Source organism: Vulpes lagopus, chromosome 11, assembly GCF_018345385.1.
Source record: "Vulpes lagopus strain Blue_001 chromosome 11, ASM1834538v1, whole genome shotgun sequence".
In the NCBI taxonomy this organism is placed as follows: domain Eukaryota; kingdom Metazoa; phylum Chordata; class Mammalia; order Carnivora; family Canidae; genus Vulpes; species Vulpes lagopus.
Window position 1 is genome coordinate 48,187,237 of NC_054834.1, and position 19,207 is coordinate 48,206,443.

At 53.6% G+C, this 19,207-nt stretch overlaps 1 protein-coding gene across 1 annotated transcript in view; it reads left to right on the forward strand.

Moving 5' to 3' along the window:
* The first annotated feature begins 5,149 nt into the window (after positions 1-5,149).
* Positions 5,150-19,207, forward strand: part of LRRN2 (leucine rich repeat neuronal 2) — a 62,065-nt gene continuing 48,007 nt past the window's right edge. Inside the window, exon 1 of the mRNA XM_041723590.1 lies at positions 5,150-5,530. The gene's annotated coding sequence lies outside the window, so the exon portion shown is untranslated. The remainder of the gene's footprint in view (positions 5,531-19,207) is intronic.

A 19,207-nucleotide genomic window follows, 5' to 3' on the forward strand; every position in this document is an offset into this window, starting at 1 on the left:
ATGTTTAACCAACTGAACCATCCAGGCGCCCTCCATTTTATTCTTAAAAACAAGTTCTTATTGTAACCTGCTAATGGGTCTCCACCTGCAGTTTGAAAAACACTGAAGTAGGTGCAAGGTGGCAATTGAACACTTAGGGACCAAGTCTTCTTGACAGCCTGTTGGTTTCAGTGAGGTGGGGCAAAAGTCAAATGAATATGACCTGTGCAACCCTGGTGCTCATCTCTCAGGAAACCTAACTATTTTCTGGTTCTGCCTTCAAGTATCTTCTCAAAAATGTACTCCTCCAGAAAGATCATTCTAGACCAGCTGTATCCAATTTCAAGTACCCCAAGCCCTCTAAAATATCCCCCATTCCTGGTGTGTGTGTGTGTGTGTGTAGGCAGTGCTTGACTTACAGAGGTGCACTTCACAATCAGCCAGGTGCACCCACAAATGATGCTGCCTGATGGTCCCTTTTCAGTTGTGCTCTGGGCCTCTGAGGGTCTCCCTCTTGCCCACCCTCCCAAAAAGCAGTTCTCCTGGGAATCTTTTGAATACATTAAATTAAACAGAATGGAATTTGGTTACCATATTGCCCAGTTTAGCTGTTTTGTATCCTCAGATTCAATTTAACAGAGCACAGGTAGATCATTTACAGTTGATTAAATATGGTGTTTACGGTATATATATGCTTCTTCCTATAAGAAGCTGGGCACCAGGACCTTGGTGAGGAGTGTAATTTCCATTATCACATTGTTTCTGGGCAAAAACAGATTCAACCTCCATCATTTTTACCTGCAGTGCCTTTTCCAGGAATCTGAAGACTCCCTGCTGCTCCACATAGCTCTGCCATCTGCAATGTCCTCCTGCCCTTCTGGTTCTCTGTGTTCCAAGGATATCTGTGGATCCTTGGAGCTTCCTGAGGTCAGGGGCCAGGAAAGAGCCAGGTTTTGTGGGAGTCTCTCAAGAAAAAGAACAAATACAAAATTCAGTCGATGGTCACTACCACTCCCTCACTATTTCTTTAGAACTAGAGAGATCACAGCAATGTACACAAGCTTTGGAAACCCCGATCCCTTTCTTCTGACGTCTCTTTGTTAAGTTGACCAGAAATACTTACATAAAAATGCTCCCTATTTGCAAAATGGCCTCCTCTCCCCACCTGGAACACTCTACAACTCCCAGATTTCTCCCCTCATCCCACAGGTGAGCAACCCTAAAGTTTAAGCTTCATCAGCTTTCCCACAAACCCGCTTCTGGTAGGGACCCTGAGTTCACCTTTCACTGTTTTCCAACAGCCAGTTGGGAGCTGAGCCCAAGAAGGGAGAAGTCAGAGAGCAATGGGTACCTCAGGCCAGTGTGTCTCAAAACAGGGTTAATTCACTGACCTGAATCAGAATCACCTAGAGAATTTGCCAAAACACAGATTCAGAGAACTGCAGAATCTGACTCTCAGGAAGACCAGTGGGTCTGCATTTGTACACATGCTCTGGTGAGGCTTATGCCTAAGGACCACTGCTCTGAGCCATATTCCCTACCTACTAGGGGCACTGGTGGGGCAACAGCCCTTGGTGATTCCAAAGACCCCACCAGGGCCTCCTGAGGTGAGGGCTGGGCAGAGGCTGTCTATAGCAGTGGAGTGCCCAGAGGAGGAGGTGGTCCCATGTCCCCAGCCTTCCTTCCTTGACTTGGCTTCTCTGCCAGGCTCCAGGAGGAACCCTCCTCTCCTCACTGCCCCACCACACAAACAGCATGCCTACTAGCTCAGTATCTGACCCCTACATTAAGAGCCCAGTGAGCTGACCTGAGGAATACTCATAGGGGCACAGTGTACCCAGCATCTCTCTCCAAAGACACTCTGGTGTCACAGAGTCCCCACCTTCCTGGCAGGGAGTTATGCATGGCTAAGCCTAGAGCTTAAACGGACAGGGTGAAAGGTCATTAACAGGGCCATTAAGTCCTCTGGTAATTACCTAAGAGCTTCCAAAAGACTGAACTGAGCCTTCATCTTTTCCCAGCAAAGTATCTGGCTTGGAGTGGCTGCCATGGGAGCCAGATTGAGAAAGAGAGAGTGGGAGAAGGAGAGAAAGAGGGGAGAGGGAGAGAGAGAGAGAGAGGGAGAGGGAGAGTGGGAGAGAGAGATAGAGACACCCATTTACTGAGGTGCACTACGTGTCAGACACAGTGCTCACTGCCAGACATGTGCAACCTCTGTTACATCTCACAACAGTCCTGTGAGGATGAATGAATACCCTTATTGCTACCCTCATCTTGAAGAAGTGTTGCCAGGTAGCAGTTCAGTGCTTGGCCTTGGCCATCAGAGAGCCCTGGTTTAGATTTCAGCTCTGTTATCACAGGTTACACAAATGCGAAACATTCCTCCCCCCACCTCCAGGGTCCTAGCGTTGATGGACTTTTCAAAAAGCTGATGCATAAATGAGTTTAGCATTGTGCCTTACATGTTGGTATTCAACAAGAATTAATTGAGATTACTCAAATTAATATTTTTACATAGGCAAGAATTAGAGCTTAGAGAAGTTAAGACTTTTTCTGGAGCAACACAAAGTAAGTGATAGTTTCAAATCTCTGGCTCGAAAACCTATGGTCTTTCCTCTGTCCCATTGGGTTATGTGAAATTAAGAGTCGGCTCAAGAGAACGTTGCCTCATTCTCTCCCCACGGGGAATGTGATTTCCTTATCCTTTACCCATTGTGTGTCTTACAGGGTCTGTCAATTGGGACCCAGCCACTTGGCAAACATTACTTGTCTTTGCCCCATCTGTCCTTCAGCGGTTGGTTACGGAGCATCTGCTGTAAGGTACTAGTCTTGACCTGATGCTGTATGGGACAGTCTCAGCCCCCCAGAAGTGCACAGTCTGCTCCGGAGCTGAGACACACATGGCAGCCTGCACAGATATTGTGGGGGTGGGGGACAAACACTGGATTGAGTGCTCAGGTCATTGGGAGGGTAAAGGACTGATAATATCTCCCCATTTTCAGGATCAGTCTGTGAATACGCTGGACTTGGCCCTCAAGAGGGCGAGGTGGCACCACTGAATTAACACAGGACCTAAACACTCATGCTTAAAAGCCTGGAGCCAAGTTTTGACCTCCCTCTCTAGAATAGTCAGGGTTAGAGTTCTGTTGGGACTTTCTGACAATGGCCCACCGCATGTACTCTCTATGCTCACGGCTCTCTCCTCATTGCTCTGACCACAGCCTCCTCTCTGGTCTCCCATGTTCCTGCCTCTTTCACCCCAAATTGCTTGTACTCTGGGTCACTGCCAAACTGCTCAGCCTGGCAATTCAGGCTCTTTGGCTGCCCCCACTTTGCATGCATAGCTCCAATATGGTGTTACAGCAGGGGCATCGTGTGTTTCAAGAAGAGGGTTCAGATTTTGCCTGTAGATTTTAAACTCTTCGAGCCTCCATTCTCCTATTAAATGGGGTAAGCACCAACTCAGAGAAGAAAATGGGAGAAATATGTGAAAAGGACTGGTATCTAATAGTAGTTCTATACATTGCCTCTTGCCCCCTACTCTCCACACAACCACCCATTCTACTCTGCTTATCTCCACTATCCTGCCTTTGCCGGTCCCTGTTTCCTCCGTCACTTCAAATCCTATCCTACCATCTGGACTCAGCTTGAATCTCAACTCCTCCGTAAAACTTTCCATGAATAAACCCTAGCCAATAATGGCTTTTTCATTCTGCATTTCTATGGCACTTCCATTGCCTTGAAATGTTAAAATTTGTTTCATATACCTCCAACTCATCCTTCTAAGCTCCTTGAGACCATTATGCCCCACGGCAGGGGTGGAGGGTGGAGGGAACAGGGGGTGGTGGTGGTGGTGGTGGTTTAGGAGGTACAATGGGAAATTAATACGTGCTTACTGGATATATGAAGGTGAGAACCCCCTCTGTGCATACAGAACACACAGACTTTCAAGCCGACTTTATAAAAGCCTCCAGGCATGGAGTTACCACTGGCTGTGCCCTTGGAAAAGACAGAACCAGAAAGCTCTGTCAGGGTTCTGCAGGACGCATTGAGCTCAAGCCATGAAAGAAGGAAGACGGACTGGATAGGTGCCACTCCCGACAAGACCTTGGGCTCCCCCTGGCCCACTCCCCTATGATTGATTCTGCTGCCTCTGTTCAAAACCCATCATCGGGGTGTGGCCTTTCATGGAGCTGAGCTTGCGTGCGTTAGTGCACTGGGAGCGATTCATCCAGGCTGAGGGCCCCACCAAGGCACGGGCCTTAAGCGGTTGCTTCCAGCAGGAGACCCACTCTCCTAAGCCCCAATCAGTGGTAGTGGCCCAGCTTTTCTAAGGCACCCGGCAGCAGCCCAGCCCCCTCCCTCTGCATGGATCACTCCTGTTCTCCTATCTCGGCGTTTACAGCATAGCCCGCTGAACGGACATCCCCCAAAGCCAAGCCCCTGGGCGGACTTGCCAGTTCCTGCCTAACACCTCTGTAGCTTGACGTCCTTCACTTAGGGTCATGATTGGGTCTTCCAGGATGCCAGAGCTGCCGGGTCAGAGAGCAATGCTGGAAGGGCATGAGGACCGGTGAGGGTGGGGGTGGGGGTGGGGGTGGGGGTGGGGGGGTGGTCCACTTCATTCTTTAGGATGAGGGGTGTCTGTGCCCAGGAACAAGTTCTAACCCACGCAGTCCGCTGTTAACTTCGGGAGGGTAGCACAGATGTGGTCTTCGGAGCGTGCTCCGCCTGCGAGATGCACCTGTCCGCTAAAAGCTGCCGAATTCCCCCTCTGTCCTGGCCTCTGCACGAGGCCGAGGCAGTATCAGGAGCGCCATCCCCTTTCCCCTCTCCTCCGAGACCTGCGCTCGAAGCCGCGGGACCACCCCTGGGCCTCCTCGGCCCCAGCAGCTCCGGCCTTGGCGCCGGCCCCACCCGGCTCCCCTCCCTCCCGGGTGCGTGTGCGCGATGGGGAGGGGGGGCCTCCGGCCACTCAGGAGTTAAACCGGCAGCGGGACCGGAGGGGGGTGGCGGGGCGTGCAGACGCGGAGGCGGCGACCGGAGCGGGCCGCGGAGGCTGGGAGAGGCGGCGAGCGGCGGGCAGGCTGAGCGCGGGGCGCGGGGCGCGGGGCGCGGGGGGCGCGGGGGGCGCGGGCCTGCCGGGGGCGCGGGGGGCGCGGGCCTGCCGGGGGCGCTTGCGGCCGGGTGCGCGGAAGGAGCGCCCGCCTGCCGCCCGCCAGCCTCCGGCCACGACGCGCAGGGCTGCGCGGCACCGGGACGCGGGCGCGGGCGCGGGCGCGGGCGCGGGCGCGGGCGGGGGCGGGGGCGGCGAGAACCGCGGTGCTGCGGCCGCGCTCGCCGGCTGGGGCCCCGGAGCGCTCCCCGGACGACTGGCGGCGGCGGCGGCGGCGGCGCCCGAGACCCTCCCGGCCTGCGCCCGCGGCGCGGAGGGAGGGCGCGCCCGGCCTCCCCCAGCCCGGGCCGGAGCCGGAGCCGGAGCCGGAGCCGAGAGGGGCGCGGCGGCGCGGGCGGCGGACGGCGGCCCCGGGAGCCCGGACGGCGCCCGCGGGTGAGTGTGCGGCCCGGGCCGAGCCCTGGGCGGCGCGGGGCCGGGGGAGGAGGGGGGGACGCGGGGGGAGCGGCTGGCCCAGGCCCCCCCGCGCGGTGTCGGCCGCCGGGCCGGGGGCTGGGGGAGGGGCGGCCGCGGGGGCCGGGGGCCGGGGGAGGAGCCGGGGGGCCGGGGGGCCGGGGGCGCTCGGGGAGGGAGGCGGCCGCCGGGGCGGACGGAGGCAGGGCTGGGGAAGGGAGAGCGCGGCCGACCGCGCGGACTGCGCCCGAGGCCGCGGGGGGGGGGCGGCTGGGCCGTGACCCCCGGCCGCCTCCCCGGGGAGGACCGAGGCGCCCCAAACTGTTGCTGGGTACAGCGGCGCCCAGAGATGTCGGGGAGCCGAGAGGGGGCCCAGGCGGTGGGGAGGGCGGGACGGAGGCGGACTGGCGGAGTGGACGCTCGCCGGGGCCGCGGGGACCGCCCGTTGCTTGGAGCTCGGGCGTCCGTGCGGAGGGACAAGGTGGCCTTGGTGTGCGCCCGAAGTATCTGGAACCAGGAGCCGGATCTCTGCCGGGCCGCCTGGGGTCTGTCCGCAGCCCGGGCTGGGACACTGGGGTGGGGGAGGGGCCGGCCTTGGGCCCAGCCCCGGGGCTCGTGGAAGGACAGCTCTGGGCCCCCGCAGAGCCCGGGAGACGGGAGGGCTTGGCCAGCCACAGGTGGTCTGTCTGTCCTGCAGGCGAAGGGCGGCGCAGGCTGTGGCTGCCCAGCCAGCGAGGAACCGCTGGGTGAGGGGGGACTGCCCCCCACTTAGGGCTGCGCTGAGCAGCTAAAGCCTGGCCGGAGACCTGGGCGCTGGGGGTGGGCACTAGGGGTGTTGCTGGGCACCCCCCGCCCGTCCCTGTTCTTCCTCCCCCGCCGAAAGAACAGGAAGGAAAATGTCAGCTGGGCTTTGTGCTCTGTTCCTCAGGCTGCCGCAGCTCCCATCTGTTGGAGCCAACGCAGCTTCTAATTGGGCGACCGGCAGGGTCGGGATGGGGTGGGCCGGGCACCGCGCGCAGTTGCCAGAGATGGACGGGTCAGTGCGCAGGCCGAAGACCCCAGGGGCTGGGGTGGTAGAGAGAACAGGCTCCCGGGGTCAGGGGAGTAGAGGCGGCTCCCCAGCAGCGCCGTCACCGTCGTTGAGATTTGGGTCTTTCCGTGTCCAGCTGCAGACTCCCTCTTCCCCACCAGCCTGGGATGGGCTCTGGCGGGTGTCTTCTTCCTGAGTGAGAAGGCCAGGATCCGTTCCCACTGCCCACTGCTTCTTAAAAGGTCCCACCAACAAAGATCACTGGGCATGGGGTGGGCAAAGGCTGCGTATAGGGCCTTGAGGCTCCCTTGCATGTTTTCAGAAAAAAGTCAGATGTAGGTGGCCTGACCCACTTTCCCTGCTGGCCAGGTGTCCTTGTATGGAGAGGGTGGAAAAAGAATGGCACAGCTAGGGGTCTGAGCCTTCCAGGGCCTTTTCAGGCTGGTTCACTGAGTCTCCTCCTAGTCTCCTGCCTAAGGGATCCCCTGGACCTAGATGGGATACAACTAGGGCCACGGTGCTTCAGGGACTGAGACCTGCCCAGGGTCTGGCAGACACCTGGTATCTAGGAGCACCCCCAGATCACACCTTCCCCCTGGCACAGCCTAACCCCTAAGAGACAGCCAAGGCAGTGGGAACTCAGGGGTCTGCTGAGATGAATGCCCCAGCAGGCTGAGACAGCAGGCTTCCTGTGTAACTGTCCAGGATTGCTCCCCACTTCCGTTCTTTTCTCCCTGTGCCTCCTTCCTCCCTCCTCTTTCTGTCCTCCCCTCACTCCCTTTCTTCCACGGGCATCTCCTTATCTCCCTCTCACACCGCTCTCCAAGATCTCTCCCTCCTTCCCTTCCTATCTCTGTCTCCACCTTTGCCCCCCCCCCCCCATTCTCTTCTGAAAACTGCAGCATAAACCTCAAGCCAGGCATGTGAGCTTGGTTCCCGAACATCCTGAAGGTGGGGACACAAGCACTGTTGGCTTTGCTGTATCCCCTTTGCAGGGGAGGAGCCTGGGCTGGCGGGCCTGGCAGCTGCATTTCCCTGCCATGCCCCCGGTACCCTGCCATTTACGTTCTAACCCATCCCCACCCATCTTTTTATTTGAAAGAAAAAGAAAGTCCATTGCTTAAAAAAAAAAAAATCATTTAGCAATTTATTGAGCACCTACTATGTACTATTTTAAGAGCCGAAGATATAGCAATTAAACAAACCTCCGTGTCCCAAGGGAGAAATGAAGTTGCATTTGGACTTCCCTAGCTGATTAGTTCTGTGCCCTCCAGACTCTTTCAAAGACCCACTGCTTGGGGGTAGGGGAGGGTAATGTGGACAATCCTAGTGAATTGACATCATCACTGCAGTGAGTGACCTCTAGCATGATGGGCCCAGTTCCCTATAACATACACTTACCACAGAGCTTGGAGACCGAGGGTCATCCTGTCCTTTAGGTATTTCTGATCTGAAAAGCTGGACCTTTTGTATCACACTATTTGTCTGAGAGGTGGAGTAGACAGCCCATGTTTTAGACAGAGAACGGAGAAACAGATGGGTTTTTTAGCACCTACTAAGCACCAGTCTGTCCTGAGCTTTACAAAAATTATCTCATTCAATGCTCCTGACAACCTAAAGTCTAGATCTTCATCCCCTTCTTGATAGCTAGGATATTGAGTACCAGAGAGAATAAACTACTTGCCCCAGGTCACATTGGTTTCTGTTTTGCAGTAACTGATTATCTGCAGTTCTTTTGGCCTCCCGATGCCTGTGACAGCTGGCCACTTGCACTGTGGTCCGAAGTTACATTGTAACTGAATTTTTCAGAAGGGTACCTCTTCTACTCAGAGTATTAGAAAATAAAAGGATTTGCTGCGCGGTTGTATGAATAAGCTTTCTCAAGTGCTATGGGAGGGCTTTTTGGAGGAGCTGGGAGCCTGAGAGAGGAGGCAGGGAGGGCAGTAGATCTTCCTCATCCCACACAGATTAGGGACAAGCTATAGGCAGGTACCACCCCCTGCCCACACCCCCACTCTGCATCCAGGTAGAATTGATGGGATATTGCTGTTTTCCTTCAGGATCAGGGTGTAGAAGCTTGGTCCATGGCCAGTGTAATGAGTCAATATCATTGCTGTTCTCAGCCTCCTTGGGCAAGCCTGGACTCTCAAAACTCCAAGGCCAAGAACGGGGGTCGGTGGGGGGGGGGGGGTCGGGGTGGTGGTGGGGGGAGGCTTTGAAGTGTGCAAGACCTACTGGGAAGGACAATGGGTAGGGTAGGGGCTGGATGGAGCAGGAAAGTGGGAAAGTGACCAAGGAACAAAAGGGGAGGAGCACAAAGGCCAACGATAAACTGAGAAACAACAAAAGTAGAAGGCAAGAGACGAGGCAGAAGCAGACAGGGCAGGCAACCGTGTGCGGTGGGATGGCTAAGAGAGTGGATAACAAGGGCGCCTTTATCTTATACTTCCCTGAGAGGCTTGGTTTCTCCATCCTGCAGCTCAGAGGCTGAAATATTCACCAAGGTAGCCTTAGACAGGCATTTGCTTATGCAGTCAGCCCATGTTTTCTAAGCACCTACTGTGTGCATAGCCCCATGCTGGGTGCTAGGGACAGTGACCCATCAGATGTTGCCCCTGCTTTCCAGGAACACCGTAAGAGTGTAGAGTCTGGAGCCACACAGCTAGGGTTCAGATCCAGGCTCCATCTGGGTGGAGCTCCACTTCTAGCTGGGTGGCGTTGGACATGTCACCTAACTTCTCTGTACTTCGGTTTCCTTATATCTAAATGGGATAATTATAGTATCTACTTCAGAGACTCGCTATGATGATTAAATGAGTTACTACATGTAGCAAGCTCAGAACAGTGCCTGGCATAGTAAGTGCTATGTGACTACCATTATTATTAAATGGGGATCAGTCTTACAATAATGAAGCAAGTGCTATAATATAGGGATGGGCAGATAGAGAGGTGACTGGCCCTGTCCACAGGTGAGGAAGTGGCTCTCAAAGGACCTGATAGTTGAGGCAAGGCTTGAAAAGGAGTCAGCCAGGCACAGATGGTGGGTCTGGGGACCATGGTGCCGAGGGTGTCTGGGGCCCTGGAGTCATGGATGAAGAGGTGCCATGCTGTATGTGCGTTGACTTCTAGGGCTGTCAGGAACACCTTGACCATGTCCCACGTTGGCCTCTGTTTCCATGCTCAGAGCTGAGCTTCCAGTGGGGCTGGCAGGTAGCCCGGGACATCCCCACATTTTTCAGCCTAAAATCATTGGCCTTTGGCCGAAGGATCTGGTGCATCCCTGCTGGGATTGGTCTCACGACCACGGCCTCTCAGATGTTCAGATGGGCTAAAGGAGCTGCCTTTTAGGAGGTGAGCTCAACCAGGTTTGGTTTAGAGCTCGGCTTCTCTCTGTATATTTCTTCCACCCACTCTTTCCCTGCGGATCAGCATTTGATGGACTTGAAGTGAGTCCTGAGTTGAAGAACAGGCAGAGGGTTTCTGGGGCAACATCCATGTCACAGCCTCTGCCTCTCACCCCAACACAGCACTCACTATAGCAGCTGGCGTTTATTGAGCACTTAGTAGGTGCCCAGTGCTGTGCCAAGTGCTTTACCTATGTTATCCCATTAAATCTTCCAGAACACCTCTATCAGGTAGGTACTTTTATTATCTCCAATTTAAATTCAAGGAAACCAAGACTCAGGTTCAGTAACTTGCTCAAGGAGCACAACTAGAAAAAAAACAGAGTAAACAATCTCTCTGACCCCAGGGCTCCTGCTCCTTAACCACTCCCAGAATCCAGTGCCCCTTGGACCTGCAGCATTCTCTGGGGGCATCCTGCCCATTCCCCTTCCTCCCTAGGTTGAAAAGTTCCCAAGTCTTGAGCAAGCTGGGAACTACCTGTCCCCTTTGGGGGACCTTCAGAGAGGGTCTCCCCTCTTCTTGCTCCTGTAGATCACAGTTCTTCAAGAGCCAGCGTTGTTTCCTTCTATTTCAGCTAAGCCTCTCTGGGGCCACAGGGAGCCAGTGGCCTCAGTGAAGGGGGACCCTAAGAGCCAGTCCCCACAGCCACAGTGCCAAGAACCAATATGAAGGTGACTTCTGGGAGACATGAGGATGGGGCACAGACCCCAGATTAGGCAGATTAGGTGGGGATGGTTTGGAATTAGTGCTGTCAGTGGAGTGTCTCTAACAAGGGAGGCTCATGTGTCTTGGGAGGTACAAGTACAATCATTCATGTCACAGGGTGGATCATTCAGGAAAAAAACATATGTAAGAAGGGGCAGCAGTGTTAGACAGCCAGTATGGGTCTCCCAGGAAAAGTGGATCTATCTTACCTGAACCTTTCTTTTTAAAGATGAAGGAGGAGGAAAGAAGAAAGGTGGAAAAGGTTATGTTCCTCTATAAAGTGTTCTCAAAATGAACATTCAAAGGCAGGTGATGAAAGGGTCTGTCTCTGGCCTGGGAGTACATAGGTATGATGTCCAGCAGAGGGAGTGACCACAGAGGGGCAGCTTCTGGGCAGCTGTAGGTAGGCAGAGGGGGAACTTGACACTTGACCTTCCCTGGCAGTACCCCCACTTCTACTTCTGGATGGACCTCCTAGTGGGATGAAGGTAACTGGGGCTCACACAGCTCCAGACTTCCCCAGTCTCTTCCCCAGCACCTTTGGGGAGGTGCTTCCCCAGAGTTGGCCCAGGAGTGGAATGCTGGAATCTCACTTCTAGAGGGGACTTCCACAATTTTCTTGCCCATTGCCCATCTCTGAGCACAACTGTACCTGAGCCATCTCAGACACAGGGTGGGACTGGGGTCTCTTCATTCAGCAAGTATTTACTAAGCATCTGTGCCAGGCATTGGGGGTACAGACGACGGGAGTAAGCAACCAGACATCTCTGCCCTTGTGGAGCTTATACTTTATGGTTTGGGAAATACAGTAAAATGAATGGTGTGCTTGAGAGTGGCAAGTGCTAGAAAAAGAATAATAAAGCAAGGAGGGGGTGGTGATGGGAGAGTCCTAACAAGGAAGAGGAGAGTTTGTAATTCTGTACAGGGTGGCCTGGGGAGACCTTGCTGAGAAGATGACGTGAGGGTAAGAATTAAGCAGGAGGTTGGGGGATCCCTGGGTGGCTCAGCGGTTAAGCTCCTGCCTTCAGCCCAGGGCATGATCCTGGAGTCCTGGGATCAAGTCCCATGTCGGGCTCCCTGCATGGAGCCTGCTTCTCCCTCTGCCATGTGTCTCTCATGAATAAATAAATAAAATCTTTAAGAAAAAAAAAAAAAAGAAAAAAGAATTAAGCAGGAGGCAAGATGGGAAAGGGGCCTCAGGCAGAGGGAACAGCTGGTGCAGGGGCTCAGGGGCAGGGCTGTGCCTGCTGGATTTGAGGGACATTAGGAGGCCAGATCTTGGAGAACGCTGGAGTTGGAGTGAAGAGTTTTCCTTGGAGCCAGATGGGGAGCCTTTGCAGGGGTTAGGGCAGTGGTGACATGACCCAGCCTTTTAAAACCTGAGGTTCCAGCCCATCCATTTCAGTATTTCACTGGGTAGCTGGTCAGGCGGTTCTTCAGCCATCAAAGCCAGTGTAGTCCATCAGTACTTACCCACTAAGTGCCCTTTCCCTGGGTACTGTCTCCCAGGCAGTGTGGGCTCTGGGGTAGGGGAGAAGGTAAAGAAGCATGAGACACAGTCTTTACTGGTAAGGAAACCTACCTACCAGTCAGCTGGGAAGGCAAAACTTATATTCACAAGAAATAACAAGTGAATAATACCAGACAGTTATTTAAAACCAAGTGCTAAACTGTGTGATTTAGACTATAAATGTTATCAGAACTACGAGCTCTGTGTGGGAGTATATAGGAACGCTTCCTCGGGGAGGTGCCGCTGACTTGGACCTGGGAAGGGGGTGTGGTGTGGCTCTGCAGAGCGGATGGCTCTCCCTCAGGGAAGCTTCCAGCCCAGGGAGCAGGAGGCGGAGACGTGTGACCAACGCGGGGGGTTGAGAGGGCACCCATGGGGGTAAGGCAGCCAGTATACAAGCATCCAAGGATCAGTCCCTGGTGCAGTCCTTTCCTCACCATCCTGGGACAGAAGAGCAGCCCTTTAGAGAATGAAAACCACTGCCTGGTGCTCCTCCCTTTGGAGAGCCAGCCATCTCTGTGCCGTGGAGCCGTGTTGCTTTAAGCAGGTCCTGCTGACAGCTCTCCAGGTGTTTTCATACTCTGTACCCTCCTGGTCTGCTGCCAGCCACCAGCAACACCCCCAACCCCTCCTCAACCCCTCCACCCCTGCCTGGTGTCTGGACTGCTTTGTCTGGAATTCCCATGAGCTCCAGTTTTCACCGGGTCTGCAGCCAGGTTCCTTTCTCCCTTCCCCTCACTGCCTGGGCTCCTATTGGGTAGGTTACTCCCAATTGGGTAGGTTATTCCAGTTACATTCACTTAGGGTGGACTAGAAGTAAAGTTGTGCTGAAAGGAGCAAGCGGGGATCCCTGGGTGGCGCAGTGGTTTGGCGCTTGCCTTTGGCTCAGGGCGCGATCCTGGAGACCCGGGATCGAATCCCACATCAGGCTCCCGGTGCATGGAGCCTGCTTCTCCCTCTGCCTATGTCTCTGTCTCTCTCTCTCTCTCTGTGACTATCATAAATAAATAAAAATTAAAAAAAAAAAAAAAAGAAAGGAGCAAGCGTTCCCCCATGGAGGGTGAGTCTGTCCTCACCCTGGAGAGAGGCTGCCTGGGTCTTGGCGGTTGGGCTCACTCCCATTACGTGGAGAGAGATTGCTCTGGAGTGGAACAGGATCCGTTGGTAGTGCCCTCGCCCACACAGGCAGACCCTCCCCTCCCCGGCCGAGGGCCAAAGAGCAGGAACCAAGGGTCACGGTTCCTGCAAAGCCGGAGGCTTTGCAGAACAGCCTTCTCCTGCTCCTCTGGGCCTTGGGCAGCCTGAGAAAGGAGAGCCCACCAGCTCTACCACGGAGGCTCCTGGCATAACCACCAGGAAGACGCAGGCTGAGGCTCCTCTCTTCCTTGTGGCTCACAGCCCAGAGGGGCCAGAATCAGTTAGAGTTGGGCTAGAGCCCCTTCCCTAAGCATAGGCCCTTGGGCGTTTGACCTAACATCCCTGAGCCTCCGTTTCCTCACCGGTGAATCCAGGTTAATGGTGCCCACTTCATGGGGTCGTTAATGCCAAGAGATGTTAGCATCGGTGGGTGCCCAGGAGGTGCTGAAAGCTTTACCTCATTTATCTCATTTAATCCACAGAATGCTGTGAAGTAGATATGATTTTCCCCCACTTTGCAACTGAGGAAACCAAGCTGGGAAATAGTAGGTAACTTGCTGGAGGCCACACACGGCCAGCAAGTGACAGATGCAGCCCCAAACCTTCCTGACTCCAGAGCCCTGGTTCTCAACCACCGCTAATCTGTGTAAAGTGCCTGCTACAAAGTAGAGGCTCAATAAATATGAGTTCCTTTTCTCCTCCATGTCCCCAGGGCCGCTCCTCCAAAGAATAGCTTTCCCTACCACATCACATTTCTTTTCCAGCATCCCCTGGGACATATGACAGAGGAGCCACGAGAATGAGCTGTCGGCTTATACCAAGGGTAAAAATAAGGCTGAGAGAGGGTGAGGAATTTGCATGAAATCTTTAAACACCAGGCCTGTGATTGATGCCCAGTTTTGAGTTTTGCTGTCAAGCCATACCGGGCCCCAGGCGGTCAACACAGGGTGTCTTGCAGAGGTAAGAACCGAGGCAATGTTGTATGGGACGAGAATGGGAGGCCACTGGGTCCCCCAGGGGCAAGTCAGGGCGTGTCCCACCTGCAAACGCTAGAGGTAATCAGTATGGGCTTTGGAAGGTGCTCACAGGAAGATTCTAAGACCTATGCCTTCTGAACCCGGTACTGTTTCTGGAGTTGGCTAGAAATAATCTGGGGACTCCTCTGGATACACCTAGGAGGAGGACAGACCATATTGAAGGTCAGGGTGTGGGAAGAAGGGTGCCATCTCAAATTTATAACTATGAAATCAGTATCCCTTTTGTACCAGCTGCAGTGCCAAGAGGTGGGGGTGGGTAACAAGCAACAACGAACAAGGTCGTGGCCACAGAGAATCACACACATTTCAGTGTGATGGGAGCCACTATGCACATGCATGTGTGGACACACATGCACACACAGTTCCATCTGATGTTACCTAGAAATAAAAATAAGAACAAATGACAGCAGAGGAGTCTGAATACAGGGGTGCATGTGGAATGGTGAGGAGAGAGCTGAAAGAGGTGGGTTCCCCAAATTCCCCAAAATGTCCCTCATGCTTTCCTCCCTGGGTCCCCCTTTTCTGGTGGACGTAGAGACCCATCTCTCTGCAGCCCCCATCAGGAGAGCCCAAGCCTGCCAACATTCACACTCAAGGGGCAGTCTGCAGGGTTCCTCTGAATTTCCTCTCCAGGATCCCCCTAGGGAGAAAAGAAGGCATTCAGGTCATAACACTTTAAAACTGGTGGCAACTGAGAGTCTTCTGGTCATGTGACTTTCAAACATTTACAGAAATTGATCCATTTTTTCAAAATAAGTATACAGCTGACCCTTGCGCAGCATAGATTTGAGCTGTGCAGGTCTGCTTGTACATGGATGTTTGTCAATAAATATATTGGAAAAACCCTTTTGTAAATAAGTATGAATTTCTTTGTCACATCATTTTCATTTTTTCATGTCCAGCGTTAGTAACACATATAACACCTACAGCTCTCTGTATCATGTAAGACAGTATCAATATAGGTTCTGACAGATGATTTATCTTCTAAACAGAGGACTTAAATTATGATATCAATAAATTCAGCACAGTGCTGTAAATGTATTCTTTCTTCCTTTTGACTTTTTTAAAGTAGGCTTCACACCCAGCATGGAGCCCAACACAGGGCTTGAACTCATGATCCTGAAATCAAGAATCAGATGCTTAACTGACTAAGCCACCCAGGCATCCCTCCCTTTTGACTTTCTTAACATCTTTTCTCTAGCTTACTTTAAGAATACGGTATATAATGCATATAATGTGCAAAGTATGTGTTAATCGACACTTTATGGTATCAGAAAGGCTTCTGGAAGGTCAGCGATAGGCTATTAGTAGCTCAGTGTTTAAGGTTTTGGGGAGTCAAAAATTATACACGGACTTTTAACTGAGGATGGGGGGGGGCGTGCATTGCACTCTGTGTTGTCTAAAGGTCAACTGTATAACGTGTGGTCGGCAGATTAATGGCCTCCCAAAGATGTTTGCCTGTGAATCCCCAGAACTTATGATTGTTACATGACAAAGGGTATTAAGGTTGCAGATGAGAGGAATTAAGGTTGCTAGTCAGCTGCCCTTCAAGTGGATTATCCTGAATTATCCAGGTAGGTCCAATGTAATCAATCACAAGGGTCCTTTCAATGTGGAAGAGGGAGGCAGAAGGCATTGTTAGAGCAATGAGACATGAGAAAGACTTGGAAGGGGCTGTGAGCCAAGGAATGTGGGCAGCTCTAGAGTGCTGGGAAAGACAAGGAAGCGGATTCTCCCCTTAGAGCCCCCAGGAGGAGCACAGATCTACGGACACTCTGGTTTTAGCCCAGTGAGACCCATTTTGGACTTCTGGCTTCTGAACCGTGAGATAACAAATTGGTTGTCCGAAGCCACTAATTTTGTGGTAAGACGTTGCAGCAGCAGCAGGGGATTGATAATAAAGCTGCTGCAGGTAGAGCCGAGCCAGTGGACCGGAACCCCACGGCTTCGGCCTCCTCCTGGCCCATAACTTCAGAGGCACCCCTCCGCGACTCGCCAGCTCTGGGGAGTGGGCTTGGAAATACACTATGTGTGAAGCGTGATCCAGTTATTTTCCAGATAATGGAACTGAGGCCCAAGAGAAGGGGCTGTGTCGGAGACCACATTGAGCTAGTGAAAGAGCGGGGGCTGCTCCCGTCTTGTCTGAAATCTCGGGTGCTTACAAGCCTTCACTCGTCCGCTCATCCATTTTCAACAAACGTTACATGTGTGTCTTTACCTACAAAGGCCCGGTGCTGCGCTAAGCGCGGGGCGGAAGCAAGAGTGAGTTCTGAGCCCAGGAAAATGGGAGAGTGTCGTGTGAGTGCTGGTCCTGCCCTCAGCCCGCCCCTGAGCTGCTTCCTCCAAACCCAGGCTGTCCCCGGGCCCCAGGCCCACCCCAGCTGGGCCTTATCACCCGCCCTCCTCCAGCTCGGCCCCTGGCCCGGCGCACCTGCCCTCCCTGTGCCCTCCCGCAGCCCTGCCACGCTTTCACCCCAGCTCTCGGCAGGCAGCAGGGCTGGCCCCGGGAGGGAAGGGCCCAAAATCCGCACCCTGAGAGCAGAGCACCTTCCCTTGCCTCCATCAGGCCTGTGGGCCCTCCCGGCTCTCCCCACAGCACACCTGAGCCACCGGTCGGCCAGGGCTGCGGGTGCCTGGTATCGGTCGCCATGGCAACCCTGCATTTGCCGTTCTGGTTTCTAATGACTTATTGGCATGTGTGGTAATTTGCAGAGCTTGGCAGGCAGAGCTGGGGGAGCTGGTGAGGTGGGGGGGTGGCGGGAGGTGGGGTTTGGGTGGAGAAAGAGGCACACTTCGTCCCGCCCCACCCTTTCTAGTTCCTGTCGATTAATCTCTGGAGTAAGGGAGATCCAGGGCCTCCTGTCTCGGGAGCATCAGCTCTCTCCGGGCCCCTGAGAGGGAGACAGATGTACAGACAGATGTAGAGCACAGCTGCTCACCTGTCAGGCAGCGGCGGACAGGCGTGGGGGGCAGGCAACAGCCGAGTTCATCCCTGGCAGGTGAGAGCGCTCGGTTTCCTGACGCTCCCCTGCCTGCTCCCTGGGCCCCTAGTCACTGCCTTCGGGGAGGGAAGCAGGGAAGGTTGGTTGCCAGGACAGAGACGCAAGCCCGGCAGCGCCGAATGAAACGCCAGATTGCACAGGTAGACCGGCCCAGCAATCAAAGGGGGCGAGATGAGCGAGGGCCTGACACTTTTCACTTTTCTTCAGCAAAACTTATCCCAACCTCAAAAGCAGTTCCTTGGGCTAAGGCGGTAGGGAGCCCCGACTGCGCTGCTACCGCCGTCCTGCACACTTCTCTGCCTCCCCCTTTAGTTCTGTCTCTCTCCACTCTGTTCTGTGTATCCTTAGAGGCAGCCCGGTGCGCCGCAAAGCTCACGGTTTTTAAAGTTGGGTTAGGATCCCGTGGCCACTGCTTGCCAGCTCTATGACCTCGGACAGGTTTCTTAACCTCATTGTGAGCCTTGGAGTGCTTATCTGTAAAGTGGGGTTAACACACCCATCTCACAGATTGTGGAAAGGAAATCAGCTCCGACTTGTAAAATGCATGGCATCTAGTAAGCACCAGTAAATACTGAAGAATTTTAAAAGTGATCTTTTATCTACACAAATAAGTAGGAGCAATGTGATCAATAATTTTAGAAAATTCCATTGGGCTTGGTAGGGTTTTCTTTTTTTTAAATATTTGAGAATAGTCTTCATTTATTCAGTAAATATTTATTATCTACTGTGTACAAAGTGCTAGGTCAAGCACTGGGTCTTTCCTGATATTTTATGATTAGGGTGGAATTAGGCTGTGTATACCTTCTCTAAGCATAGCGCACCTGGCAGGAGATGGAAGGAGAGAGAGGGTAGTCCAAAGTCAACCACAGAAGTGGACCATCCATGGATTTCTGAGAAGTGGCTGGCCCCAGGAGAAAGGTATACATTGTGAAGGCTCTGTCTGGGCCTGTGCAGAGAGACCTGCTGCCTGACTCCTCAGAAACAGTGAGTCTTTTTGCAACTGGAAAGTGGGTGAAGGAGCCAGTGGGAAGCTGCTCCTCCACTTTTGTAAGCCACTGCTGAAGCTTGAGGGTGCCATCAGGGACCACCCAGCCACCAGACAGAAGAGAGGCAGATGCACCTACCCTCACCTGGGCACCTGAGCACGTCACGGCTCCCTCGGCTGGTGCTGGGCGAGAGGCGAGAGCAGCAGGGAGCAGCTAGGAGACCTGGCTTCCATCTCTGCCAGCACATGGACCTGTGCCTACAGCAGGAGCCTGTCTGTTCTTCTACAGCCTCCCCATAGCCCCCTCCAAGACTGAGCAGCAGAGATGCGCAAAACGGAATGTCAGACATGGCTGGGGCCCTGGAGAGTGTCTGGCCCACGCTTCCCCCACCTTCTTGTGTTATAGCACATGTAAACAGTGATGACGACTCAGGGACTCTGATCCAAGGGCTGTGGGGGGGCTGGGTGTTAATATCTCAGCACACCTGAACCTATTCATGGCTCCCTAACATCAGTTGGAAAGGTTTAGCTTAGCCAACCCCCTAACTGTTTTTATTGATGAGCAATCTGAGACTCAAGCAGGGGAAAAGACTTGCCCAAGGTCACACAGTATGAAAGTCTCATCAGGACTACATATGAGTATCCTAACTTCTGACCCTGTGCCGTGTCTATTACCTCTTAAGACTCCTTCCATTTTCTTTCCTGAACTTTCACTGTGGAGAATGTACTTCAGATGCAAGGGAATATAATTTCTTCTCTAAAACACTGTTGTTCTCCAAATCTCATAAAATCAGGCTGCATCCTCCCCATCATCACCAGCCACTCTTCTCGTGCTGCAGTGAAGCCTT